Raw genomic sequence first — 10,660 nt, 5'->3', positions numbered from 1 at the left:
CTTTCTCAATAACTGCCTTCACACGCTTCCTGAAACTTGCGCAAGTGTTCCTCAAATATTCGGGTGACAACTTCTCCCATTCTTCTTTAATAGTATCTTCCAGACTTTCTCGTAATAGTTTTGCTCATAGTCATTCTCTTCTTTCCATTATAAACAGTCTTTATGGACACTCCAACTATTTTTGAAATATCCTTTGGTGTGACGAGTGCATTCAGCAAATCACACACTCTTTGATGTTTGCTTTCCTGATTACTCATATGGGTAAAAGTTTCTGAAAAGGTATGGATAATAGTGTTAGCTATGATTATGACATCAATATATGTTTGGTTTGAAAACAATTGACGTAGTGCCTGCTGAGAAAAAACAACTAAATGTTCACTGTAAATTTTGCTTCCCCATCCTGTATGTAATCCAATTTTTATGTAGTATTTTGTTAAAAAAAAAAAAAAATATATATATATATATATATATATATATATATATATATATATATATATATATATATATATATATATATATATATTTTTTTTTTTTTTTTTTTTTTTTTTTTTTTTTTTTTTTGGTTTTGTTTTTGTTTGTTTGTTTTTTGCATCCAAAAAAATGGTTTGTTTACATTACAAACATGGCATTTAAAGGGTTAAAAAATGTGACAGTTATTGAGTATTTGGTATTTTTATTTACAGCTCAAGTTGATGAAATAGAAAAAAGTGTAAAAGAATTAAAAACAAACTGTAAGAACTTTTTTTGACATTATTCCGCAAGTGTGCCAAAAAAGGCACACTTGGTGCTTAGTAAGGGCCTTACAGGACGGGTTACCGGAGGGTTAATTCAGTTTATGGAAACAAAACCAAACATTAAAGCAAAAATGGAACTGAGTTAAATTTTGTGAAGCATCAGATATATGTAATTTCCTGTTCTAACAATGTAATTTTACTCATTTCCTTTTGTCACAATCTAAGCCATCATCTACAACTAAAAACATACAAATCCTATTATATATAAAGTTCACATACAGTGTCTGTACGTGGAGTAAAACTCACTAAACAAATGCATCATCTGTGTTTTATACAGTATATTATGTAAAATACTGGCTACATTAACCTGGTTTGAAATATCCATATGACACCACATCTGGATGAAATGTGAATATGAATACAATGTATTTGTTGTCTGAATGTAAATATTGAATATAATCTAAAGGCTCTTTGTGCTGCAACAGCTTTCCATCTTTTTCTATTCCTATATAAAATGTGTCCATATCTGATGGTGTACACTTGACTCGTACATATAGAACCACAACAGTGTACATGCACAAATAAAACAGCTGTTCAACTGTTAGGATTGTCGTCTTCTCTTCATCAATTTGGACTGAAAACACAGTATGTAAGTTTTCCACACACACAAAAAAAGATTCATGTACCTGTGTTCTTTCCACTGGATTCAATTGGCGACGTAATGTATATATTCATGTTTATGGAATTTTCTTTTTGATCTGTACATTTTAAAACTCTGTCTATTTACTTCTAACTATTGTTGCTTTATTCAGATGCAGACTACTGTGGACCATTGATTCTTCGACTCCACATCCACAGTTTTTCCTTCAACCTTGAATGAGGCTGACTATATGTTACTGTACTTCTTCTCTATTCTATAGTATATTGGAAAAATTTATGTAATTTCTGTGTTTTACTGCAGGTTGTGACTCACAGGTCCTGTTTCCAGTCAGATGATGGAGTTGGATGGTCCAGACATAAGTCTACATTTCTGGTCAGAACATGAAACACACCTAATGTTTAAATAAATAAATAAATATTAAAAAGCTGATGTTTTCTAGAAAGTAAATTAAAAAAAACAAAGATGGAGGCAGAGTTCACACCTGAAGCATGAAATGGGAAAACAAGTGAAAGACAATTTTGTGCATGTTTTACATTCACAAAACTAGAATATTTAGTGCATATACATGTATGTTTACTATATTTACATGCACACTAAGATATTTTTTGTCCCTGATTTTGAAAAATACAATACATACAATATAAACAGTTTACATTGCCAATTATAATGGATATTCCTCTTTTACTCTGGTTTACGTGCAGCATACTCCATTAAAATTTGCTTTTTTCCACTGGTAATAAATATTTTCTTGTGTGAACTCACTTTCCTCCTTTTGTTCCTTTAACCCATAAAGACCCAGTGCTACTTTTGTGGCAGTTCCAACATATATTTTTCTCTATATTTAACTTTAATTAAGTGATTCATTACCATTTATTATAATATTATCTTCTGTATCTTGTGTTTTTTCAGTGTAAATCATGTATTTTCCTATGTTTAATTCACTGATCATGTAGATGTTCATAAAAGCTCAGGTTAAAGCTGAGGGTTATTATATCAAAATTGAGAAAACTGAAGAAAAAGTGACTATTAAGGCAATAGATATCATTAACTGAACATAAGCCCAGTGTGTCCATCCACTGTCATGGATCCAACTCCATGGGTTTTACTGGTGAATCAGTGTTGTATAATATGACGGTGTTTCCACGGTAACTACAGAGCCTCTGAATGTCCAAAGGGGTCATTTCTGATGTCCATGAAAAGACGAATAACTATTTACACCAATTATTTACATGGATTAATAGGATTAGTGGATGAACAGGTATTAAACAGTTTAGGTCAGTAGATGGTTTTGGTTGCCAGTGGCTGTTTGGGTCTTTATGGGTTAAACACCATGATGAAATTGTGTCACATAGTGGTTTTTCATCATTTGCTCATATCTATAAAGGTTAAAGATTAACTTGGTTTAATATCCCTGTAGGGAAATTCAGTCTCTGCATTTTACCCATCCTAAAACACTCAGCACCTAGCGTTACGAATGAATATGAACAGTTATTGTCACTATACAAAAGCGCACAATAGCTGTTGGCTTCTCTTAGTAAACTTAGAATGTTCATAAACAACACTGTTCAGACAGCAAGTCATAGTGTGCAATTCGGATATTTTTGTGAATTCCAATTTTTTTGCGCGCTTGTTCATATTACACATTAAATGCAACTTATATCAGTTTTGAGTATGAACTAAATGCGACCCTGAAGTGACCCACATGCACAAAAGAGGTCCTGACATACAGTAACACCACGTGACCAGGCAGACACGTACGCAGTTTAAGGAAGTAACACTCCTGGGATGCAGAATTGTGACGTTTGACGCATTTCAATGACGTAAAGGTCGGATAAATGTGACCTGGCCGCTCAGACTGAGGTCGCATTGCAAATTATCAAATACATATCGGATTTAGGGTGTTACAACCCAAAAGGTGAAACATATTTACAAAGGACACCAGGAGTCAAGGAGTATAATTCGAAAGAACATATTTTATTGTGTTGCATTTATTTTCGTTCTTCGTCGATTCTCTTCTTTTGTTGAAAACAAGCTGATTTTAATTCAGCTGAATCAAAACCCCTTTTAAACCTCGTGCCCAAAGTAACAAAAGAAAAGACCAGAGTGGACCGGCAATATAAACATAAGGATGGTGCGCTGGACAGGCCAACCCTATACAGGGCCGTAGAAGCTGCCAGCGCATCGCTACCCTATCAAAAAAAAAAAAAAATCAAACCACAAAATAAGTCCTAACGAAAGAAAAGTGAAAACAGGATGTCCGGATCCACCTGGCCAAACAAAAAGAGAAAAGCTAACAAAAGCTAACAAAAGCCCCGCTGGCATGTAACAACTTGCGTGGAGTGGAGTGGAGCGGATGCGCGCTTCGACGTGCGCGCTCCGGACACCGGCATCGCTGGAGGAGGAGAGAGCAGGAAGCGAGAGAGAGCGAGAGCCCAGCGCCAGTGCAATTTATAGGCTTTGCCGGCGGGAGAACCAATTGGCCACCTATTTAAAAAACACACTAAATACGTAATATTTTACAAAAATGTTATCATGGCAAAAAAGTAACAGAGCAATAATCACCCAAAAGTATCAAGTAAGAATTATAACAAAAAACCCATAAAAGACAAAGGGGGAAAAATAAAGGTGCGTTAGAACATAACATAGGACCATATATGAAAGTGGCCTGGGTCGGATTTGAAAAAATCGGATTTGTGTTGTTCAAACTATCTTTAACAGATCGGATACAGGACACATAGGGGCAAAAAATCGAATTTGGGCCACATTTGCCCGGAGTTTGAATGTAAGGGAGAGGTGAGCCGCCGCTGCCACTGCTGCTACTATCAGCACCACCATCTTGGTAAGACCATTAGCATTAGCAATTAGCTGCCATTGAAGGAACCAACTCTAGATCTTCATCAGCACCGCGGTAAAGGGTATCGACAGCAGAGTTGACTAATATGTTCTTGTGTTTAATTGACAGAGGAAACCTGCGAGACATGGAGAGATCAGGTAAAGTCAACTCAGATCCAAATAAGAATTGAAAATGTTGCTGTGAACCGGAAGCACTAACCACTACACCACCATGCTGCCCCAGTGTAAAAGTGGCTACTGTGAGCTCGTAGTTTTCTATGGATGGTGCTATTGTCATCCTGGCATTAAACCACACCCATCTGCTTCCTCCTTACATTTCATCCCTTAAGAATCAGCTGGTTCTATGTCCACTTTTTCTCATTTTGAGAAAACAGTTTGAAAATTTCACCTGTCGGATCTCTGATATTTGGAGAGTTATCAATCATCTTTTCTGTGGAATAGTGTTGACTGTGGAAGGTACCCTAAACATGTTCTAAATCTCCATAGGCTTAGAGATATAAGAAGTCAAAAATGGACATAGAACTTTCTGATTCCAAGGTATGTAAGTTGCCCTTGGTCAACATGTTCGATGTCCAACATAGGACCTGGTGCCTTTACAGGTGTCACTTATGATCGAAATCAGGAAGTTCTATGTCCACCAGAGTTGTTTTTAAAAAAGTTATGAACAAACTAAGAACGTTTTAGTCAGTGATTGCATGTATTTTATACTGATGTCACAAAATGCAACATAAAAAACCATCCTTCGCTAGTGTTTTCCAATCCACATGTATTTAAGGTTGACAACTAAAATGAGCACATCTATCCTTTTTCATTAAAGGTAGAACAGTGAATAAACGTGTTAGGACACCTGGAGTAGCTGAGTAAATTGTGTTAACTCAGTTTTCATGGCAAACAACCATTTTCCAGCCATACTTGAATCCTCAAAGGCAGGAGAATTAGTTGTGGAATGGAGGCAAATGATGTGGAACACCATGAACCACCTTTTTAAGACTGAGGATTGATGAGTACTGAAAATTCTTCTTACACTCATAGATAAAAGTCGATGAATGAGCCACATTATCATTTGAACCTGACACCGGACAACATTGCCCACTTGACCAGAATCTATAACATAAAAAATAAAAATTAGAAAAAAAGTGTATAAAATGCAAAAATTGCATCAAAATTAAATATACATTCACAGGAGTTCTCATTTTGTGCTTTACATGTGCTCCACGGCCATTTTGAGCGAATGTCACATGATCCAGGTATGGCCCTTAATTGGGTTCTCTTGGACATAGAACTACCTGATTTGATATGAGCGCTACTCAGGACATAGAACTAAATGTTTCTAGGTGTGAGTGTGTGTAGATGTTTTGCTTGGAGCTAAGCACTTTGGGACATAAACTTAAATGATTTTAGAATGTCCTGATATGCCTAACTCCATTTCTACAAAAAGTGGACATAGAACCAGCTGATTCTCAAGGGACAATTTGTCTCCTATCTGGATCAGGACAATGTGATAGTACAGCTGGGCCAACAAAGCATTTAATCCTGAGGCCACAATTCTCATCTGGTTCCAGAAAAGTCATTAGCAGCTGCATTCACGCTTCAGTTCCACCAGGAAATCTGTGCTACATATCATTCCTCATCTATCTCCCTGCGTTTCCACAGTTTCTCCCACAAACACAAACAAAAAATCCACCAACCTGCATCATTTTCCCTCACTGATGCAGTTTCGCATTTATTACTGACACGATTGTAATGAATCTGAATACGACGGTAAAGGTTGGTGCCTCTAGCCATCTATTAGAGATCAACAATATCTGTGCAACTCTTCTAGAATTAGTATTTCTTTCAATAAATCCTGCTCTAAAATTACATCGCTCGTAGCACATAATTCAATTTATGCCAAATGTGATCCAGTGCTGCTCTAGGAGTCGGAACAGCTGTTCTTCTCTACATTAGCATCCATTCCACACCCTCCACATCCACTCAACATGGATAGATCGCTCCTTGAAGCTAAATTTGTCCTAGTTTGTGCTTAATGCTTAAGTATCACCACAGTTTCATGAGTAAAAGCAGATAAAACAGCTCCGTACGTCTAATATGTAAGAGGCAAAAGAAAGAATGACGAACCAAAAATGCACATCCCAGCCAAAACAAAAAGTCGGCAGCTGGATTTAACTCAGAAAATAAGAAAAAAAAATTCAATTGGATAATTACTGCAGTCGTTAAAGTTATTTAGTAGCTTCTCATTTCTTAAACAACCATCGTTTTTGAGAGAGCATTATCATTGGACTGTGTGTCAGCGGAAAAAAGTCATGTGGTCTAATGGGTCCCAATTGACCCTGAAGTGATTACCCATCATGCCTAGCACCTACAATACAAGCATGTGAGGGCAGTGTTAGGATCTGGGGTTGTTTCATTTGGAAGAGTCTAGGTTCAGCAATGTTTTTAGGTTAAAAAATGATGCAAATAAATGTTGTGACATGGCATAAGCTTATTGAGACAAAGCTACATAGGATTACATTACGTTTATGCATTTGACAGATGCTTTTTTCCAAAGCAACTTACAGGGGAAAACCAATCAAATCACTCAGTCAATCAAATTTTATTTATATAGCACCAGATCACAACAAAAAAAGTTATCTCATGACACTTTATATATAGAGTTGGTCAAAACCAGACTCTAAGCCAATTTACAGAAACCCAACAGAACCCTCCAGGAGCAAACACTTGTGACTGGTGACGGTGGCGAGGAAAAACTTCCCTTTAACAGCAGAAACCTGGAGCAGACCCAGACTCCTGGAGGATGGACGTCTGCCTTGACCAGTTGGGGTTAAAGAGAGAGGGTAAAGAAAGAGAAAAAGAGAGAGCGATAGAGATAGAGACTGGGGGAGAGGAGGAGAAGGGAGGAGTAGGGGGAGACACATGGATGCAGTTGAGGATAAGTGAGTGATGATGATGAAGGCAGGAGAGAGGCAGGACCACCGCAGCAGGTCCAGAGATAATCCTGGGAAAATCTGTGATAATCCTGGGAAAAACCTTACTAAAATACTTAAAATGGAATGTCTGACAGTGCAAGGACAGGAAGCTGGGTCTTCAGGAGCTTCTTGAAGATAGGCAGGGATGCCTCGGTTCTCGTAGAGCTCGGTAGAACGTTCCACCAACGTGGAACGACCCATGAAAAGAGCCTGGATTGTTTTGTACCAGACAAGCGGAGTGGTTGTGGGGCAACATAAGCTTTTATCAGTGCACCTTACGTTACATTACATAAGATTAAACGCGTGGTTCAGAAAGCCAGAGGAATTATAGACCAGCCTGGACACATTTTCTTTCCCGACTTTTCTCTCATGGCCTCTGGGCGGTGCTACTGTACACCCCCTAGGAAAACAAACAGATACTCCACCTCATTTATTCCCTCAGCTATCAGGCTGCTTAACGCTGGGAAGTGACTGAAGCTGATTTGGTTTGCTATTCATTGTGTTTTTATTTTATTTTTTTTAGCATCTTAGTCATTTCATTTCACTGTTGAACTTACTGCCCGGTTGCAGTTTTATGAGTACTGACAGGTGAATGTGTATGTGGTTGTCATATGCTGCTATAAATGTTTTGTACTTGTTTGTTTGTGCCTAATTGTTTGGATGTTCAGTAAGGCAGGGTAACTGTGAACTGAATTGCTCTTCGAGGATTAATAAAGTAGTCTGAATCTGAATCTGAATTACATTAGACGTTATTGAGGTTTTTCAGTGGTGAAGGCAGCAGCAGAATAAAGAGCAAGAAAAAATGTGCATGCATGAAGATAATGCAAAAGACAAACAATATAAAAATGATAATAAAAGTAGTGAGTAACTTGGGATGCGTTACCCGGGACTTTGTAGGGTAGGGGGAGGGATGGGGTGGGTATTGTATATACACTATATTGCCGGAAGTATTCGCTCACCTGCATTCATATGAACTTAACCCATAAAGACCCAAACCTCCACCGGTGACAAAAACCATGTACTGATCTAAAATGTTTAATAACTTCTAATCCACTAATCTTACCAAAACATGTAAATATTTGGTGTAAAATGCAGTTTGTCATCTTTTCATGGTCATCAGATATGACCTATTTGGACTTTCAGAGGCTCCGTAGTTACCATGGAAACACCGTCACCTTCTACAACATTGATTCACCACTAAAACCCATGGAGTTGGATCAATGACAGTGGATGGAGACACTTATTTTTATGTCCAGTTATTGATATCTTTGCCGAAAAAGTCACTTTTTCTTGAGTTTTCTCTGATTTTGAACCCTTACCTTTACTCTGAGCTTTAATGAACATCTACATGATCAGTAAATTAATCATTAAGAAAGGGTAAATATAGAGGAAAAATTATTTGGGAACTGCCACAAAAATAGCACTGGGTCTTTATGGGTTAAGTGACATCCCATTCTTAATCCATAGGGTTTAATATGACATTGGTCCACTCTTTTCAGTTATAACAGCTTCAACTCTTCTGGGAAAGTTTTCCACAAGGTTTAGGAGTGTGTTTATGGGAATTGTTGACCATTTGTCCAAAATCTTTTGGTATGCTAAAACAAGAGATTTTGGACAATTCCATGCTCCTAACTTTGTTGGAACAGTTTGGGGATGACCCCTTCCTGTTCCAACATGACTGTGCACCAGTGCTCAAAGCATGGATGAGAGAGTTTAGTGTGGATGAACTGGACTGGCCTGCACAGAGTCCTGACCTCAACCCGATAGAACACCTTTGGGATGAATTAGAGCGGAGACTGAGAACCAGGCCTTCTCGTCCAACATTAGTGTGTTATCTCACAAATGTGCTTCTGGAGGAATGGTGAGAAATTCCCATGAACACACTCCTTAACCTTGTGGACAGCCTTCCCAGAAGAGTTGAAGCTGTTATAGCTGCAAAGGGTGGACTGATGTCATATTGAACCCCATGGATTAAGAATGGGATGTCACTGAAATTCATATGCGAGTCAAGGCAGGTGAGCAAATACTTTTGGCAATATAGTGTATGTTATATGGAAAATCCAAAAGTATTGTTTTTTTCTTGTATGACTGTCACTTCTTTTTTTTTTTTTTTTTTTTTTACCTTGAGTCCAATAAAAAGAACGTTGATAAAAAAAAAGTAGTGAGTAATAAAACGCTATAGGCTACATAAGGCTAAGACTAAATAATAGAATATGGGACTTTTTTGTCTTTTGCCCAGGCTGTATGAATGCAAATGTCTTATTATTTTGGGCTGTTTGTGTCATAATATCCACAAACATGTGCATTAAGTGTGTTGGAATTTCTCAAAACACAAACCGATATCTTTAGTATCATGACCCAAAAGGTGATTTTTTTAAAAAATTAATCTTATACAAACAAGATAAATGCCCAGTTAATTAATCCTGTACACATAAGATACAATAACACATAAGCTGTGCCGTTTTTAATCAGTTCTTTTCATTACTTCTGTGGCTTGAGTATTATTATTAGGGAATAGAAACAGAAATGAAGAGGATGACCGACTTATGGACTTATAATGCATTTGATGCATGTGTCTGTATGCATATTAATGTTCACTGAAATGTGTGTATGCTCAATATATAATGCACATACTGATATTATTATCAATATTTGATTTTATTCACCGTAGATCTTATTGAGGGTGGGAGGGGGGGTTAGAAGGGTTTTTCTGTTTGTTTGGTGTGTTATATTATCGTTGTGTTTATGACCGTATGTTCATTAAAAGGGAAAATCAATAAAATATATTAAAAAACAAAAAAAGTTCTATACATTACAGGTTTTGTCCAAAATCCAATGATGACACTGGTCAACAACAAATTTATTATTTAAGTTTTTTGAGCTGATTTAGGATAATTTTGGTGTGCTGAATCCAAACATCACATTAATTTTGTTCAATCAGGTCAACTTTCTGAACTATGCTACAAATTGGCTTTTTAACATTTTTGCTTACATTTATGGGCATTTTCACATCATATGATACAAAATTCTTTCATATTTCTTGCAATAAACGAGTTCTGAAGATTTTACTTTTGCCAATTTATGATTCATGGTTTTTTTAATATTACAGGTGAATGAAACGGCTTCGACTAGAAGATCTTGCAAAAATAAGCCTGACGTATTCTGCTACATCTGCAGTGAATACACCATTGTACCTAACAGGTACAATGGTGAAATGATTTTTTTTTCTCTTAAAACCTATTTTGGGTGAGAACTATATAAAAAATCAACTGATAAAGTCACAAAAATGTAATCAATTGTGTGAGAAGATCAAATTTTTCAAAATCAAATTAGCAAAAAAACCTGACCTGATTGAGAAAAACAGATGTCATTTTTGGATTTAGCGGTGCAAAATGGTCCTAATTCAGTTGAAAAAACCTAGACAACTTGCAAAAAACATTTTTTTG

Source organism: Sphaeramia orbicularis, chromosome 19, assembly GCF_902148855.1.
Source record: "Sphaeramia orbicularis chromosome 19, fSphaOr1.1, whole genome shotgun sequence".
NCBI lineage: Eukaryota > Metazoa > Chordata > Actinopteri > Kurtiformes > Apogonidae > Sphaeramia > Sphaeramia orbicularis.
This window is presented reverse-complemented; position numbering follows the sequence as displayed.